The 4146-nt window shown below is 38.0% G+C and overlaps 1 pseudogene; it reads left to right on the top strand.

The window, feature by feature from the left end:
- The window catches only part of LOC109375444 (putative 40S ribosomal protein S10-like), a 30601-nt pseudogene extending 27779 nt beyond the window's left edge, over window positions 1-2822 (top strand).
- The last annotated feature ends 1324 nt before the right edge of the window (window positions 2823-4146 follow it).

Raw genomic sequence — 4146 nt, 5'->3', positions numbered from 1 at the left:
CTCTCTCTCTCTCTCTCTCTCTCTCTCTCTCTCTCTCTCTCTCTCTCTCTCTCTCTTTCCACCCCTCACCATGATCTTGCTGTGTGGTTCCAGGTGTGCTGTGTACCTTCCAGGAACTGTTGAGTAATAAATCTTGTTTTTTCAAAGTTCCCTGATGATTCCTGATAAAGTATGCCTTTCAATAATAGGAAGTACAAAGGCCAATCTAGTTACAACATTGGCTCTGAAAGGAGAAATGTCTGTGGAGGTTTGTCACAAGTAGTAGAGGCCCAGATGAGCGTGCCCAGATGTTTATAGCTGATAGAATCTCTATCAATAGGCTGAGATCATCCCAAAAGAGCCACTCATACAAGTATGAGATTATTGGTCTATCTATCTACATATCTAACATCTACCTCCCTACCTACCTATCTTTCTAGCTTTACTTTTTATCTGCATATCAGAAAAATAAACAAGTACACACAAACAACCCAATAAAAATATAGACAAAAGGCATCAGCAGCTATGGAAAAAACTGCAATTGTTTCTTAAACATATAAAGTGGACGTGAAATTTCGTATTGTTCATAATAAAAGATAGGCAATTTAAGTCTTCACTGAAATAGCATTCTTATCTATGAGATTAGCAAAAACATACAAGCGTGACGATAACTAATGTTGGTAAAGCTGTAGGAAAACAGGTTCTTTCCTACTTTCCTTATGGGGCGTGGGATGATATGAACTCCTAGGAGACAATTTTGAAATAACTGTCAAAATTGCAAATGTATTTATCCTTGGATTTAACAGTCCCATTACTGAGGATATATTTTACATGTGTGCCTATGAAATGTCTTATGAATCAAGTTATTTACTGCAATAGTATAATGAAATATGTGTAAAAACAAAACTCCAAATGAACATCTGTAAGATACTGGTTAAAAATTGTAGTATATCCATTCAATGCGGCTTCTTAAAAGAATAAGAACTCTTGCCACACACTAATGGGAAAAATATAAAATATACTCTTCTGTAGCAAGATTTATGTGAGAAATGGGGGGAAACAAATTATATATTCATTTTGCTCAACCATGCCTACAAAAATGTCTAAGGACATACAAAAAAAATTAAGGGTGGCTGTCTGTAGGAGTTAGGGAATGCCTTAGATAAGCGAAAGGGGGTAGTGTAATAGTAGACACTTCGGTATCTTATGCCATATCACCTCCACCTACTTCTGATTTCAGCTTGAACTCCACTGGATAGCTCCTATGGATATGGATAGAGTCCCACCTAAAGCCTGTGTCTTTCCACTGGAGACTTTCTTTGGAGCCCTGTAAGATTCCTCAGCTCAGGGTCAGAGCAGTTAATGTCCCCAGAGGCTACTGTCACTCATCCATCCAACAATATTGAAGCATATTCCACATGGTACCTCACCACTCCCAGCAGGATTGAGCCCTAGTTGCCTACAGCAGTAACCAGTTCAATAATACACCATTGACTATTTTATCTTCCTTTCCTGAAGGATACTATCGCAGCTCCCTCCTTCCTGTTTCATGGAATCAACTCCCACATCAACTATCTGTAGTGATTGGCTTGTTTCCCGCTCTGCATTTAAACTAATAACAATTACTGCATCCATGTATAGATTTTTATGTTGTTTTGATTTTTCAACAATGTGAATATAATATTTACTTTTGAAAGTCTGAAATCCAAGTGTTGGCCATAATGTGGAGCTAAGAGAGTTCTTATAAATTCCTGAAGTGAAGTAAATTAGTTTTGAAAAATTTGAAAATAACTTGGCAAATTCTAATATGTACATATCACTATAACTCCAGTCTTAGAGAACTCTCAGATGTCCAGGAACACATATTCAATAGTATCCATATCAGCATTTTGATAATTACAAATAGCTGAACATGATCCAAATGTGCATTAATAAAGACAGAATCAATAAATTTTGATATAGTTATAAAACTAAATTCTATTCAACAGTGTGAGTGAACTATTGATATACCAATAAATGTAGATGACTCAGAAACATAATGCTGAGTTTTAAAATATATTGCAGAAAAATACACATGACATTTTGCACATAAAAATTTTAAAGGATGAAACACATGCTAATTGTTAAGTAAAATGAAATATGAATAAAAACAATACTGAATAAGTTATAGCTATTATCTTTAAGGAAGAAAGGAATTGTATCTGTGCTATAAACTTCAATAACATTATAAAGTTTAAATTCTTAAACTGAGTTTGCATGTAAAGATATTCTTTATGCTATTGTTATTATTTATACCTTCTTTCATAGATTTAGACTATTTCACAATACATTTCAAAAAGAAAAGAAAGATAATAAAACAGCATGACGCAAAATGATTACAGTAAATTATTAAAGAATCTTTGTGGTCAATTTTCCACAATTTTATTAATATGTTTTCCCTAAGTTGTTTCTTCTAACTTTCACTTTTTTTTGAGGAGTGTTTTCTGGTCAGTATGCCTCTTTTGGAACACTAGTTATTGAGTATTTCATGCTCTCTCATCTTCCTATCTATACTGATGGACATCACAGTGAGTAAAGAGTTTGAAGCTATCTTTCACACATTGTCATGCCTATTTTTGAAACCAAGTATTAGCTCCAGGCCATTGTCTTCCACAATGCTTTCTCCAATGTGGGCATGCAATAACTGTGCAATGGGTAGATGATTGAAAACTTCTTATAGAAATACACTGAAGTCATTTCTAATTGTCTTCTCTTGACAGAAACAATTCTATCAAGAATTAATGTAGGGCCAGCCGAGTGGCGCGATGGTTAAGAACTTGCTTGGGATGCCAGAGGGCCCCAGTTCGGATCCCACATATGGGCCAGTGACACTGCCCTCTACAGCTAAGATGCTGAACAACAGCTCAACCTGGAGCTGGGCTGCCGTGAGTCGCCGGCGACGGCGTGGGCTGCAGTCCCTGTGGCAGTGGATTGCCATGGGCTACCGTGTGTGGCCAGCAGCCAGCGTGAGCGGCCAGCAGCTGCAGTGAGCGGCCGTCCAGAAGCCGGCGACTGATCTGCCTCGCCAGAGAAGAGCGCAATGATGGTGCCAACTTGGGCCAGTGAAGCAACATCCTCCACAACTAGACTGAAGAACAAAACGACAGCAACTTGTCTGTTCCCCTTTCCCCAATTCCCCAGCACTGTTCCCATCCCCCCAATTCCCCAATAAAAATCTTTAAAAAAAAAAAAGAATTAATGTATAATAAAACAAAACTGGGGCCGGCCAAGTGGCACAATGGTTAATAAGTGGCTTGGGATGCCAGAGGGCACCAGTTCAGATCCCACATATGAGGGCCAGTGACACTGCTCTCCACAGCTAAGATGCTGAACCACAGCTCAACCTGGAACTGGGCTGACGTGAGTCACCAGCGACGTAGGCTGCAGCCCCTGCTGCAGTGGGTTGCCATGGGCTACCCTGTATAGCCAGCAGCCAGCGTGAGCGGTGAGCGGCCATCCAGAAGCCAGCGACTGATCTGCCTCACCCGGGAAGAGCGCAATGACGGTGCCAACTTGGGCCAGTGAACCAACATCCTCCACAATTAGACTGAAGAACAAAACAACAGCAACTTGTCTGTTCCCCTCCCCCAATTCCCCAGTAAAAATCTTAAAAAAACAAAAACAAACTGAAAAATAGTCATAATTATTTTCTTTTATTTGTCACAAAAGAAGTTTTGAAATTTGTGAGCATGCTGTCTTGCTGACAATGAACCCTAAGTGAAATTTGTTATTTTTTAATAATATAACAAATTTTCTTAATCGACAATTATTTTTTAACAGAATGCTAAACTGCCCAGCAACAGAAATAAAACAATATCAGATTGTTATAAATTCAGAGTGTCTTGATACTCTACTAATTAGGATGCCAACTATAACTATTCAGTATGAAGTTCTTCAGAAATGACATTAACTGAAATAGCTTCTATGCAGGGTTGATATTCATTTGGTGTAAAATAAAAGAATAGGCTGAAAAATGTCTAGAGACACCTAGGGTATAACAAATATATTCCTTCATATAAATGATAAACTACTTTACATCATTCATGGAAGATTTGAATTGGAAGAAGGTGGCATATTTCTGAATCTGCTACAGCTCTATTTTTTTCTTGTATCAACTTTTTCTTACCC

Source organism: Hipposideros armiger, unplaced genomic scaffold (assembly GCF_001890085.2).
Source record: "Hipposideros armiger isolate ML-2016 unplaced genomic scaffold, ASM189008v1 scaffold_952, whole genome shotgun sequence".
Classification (NCBI taxonomy): domain Eukaryota; kingdom Metazoa; phylum Chordata; class Mammalia; order Chiroptera; family Hipposideridae; genus Hipposideros; species Hipposideros armiger.
This window is presented reverse-complemented; position numbering and strand designations above follow the sequence as displayed.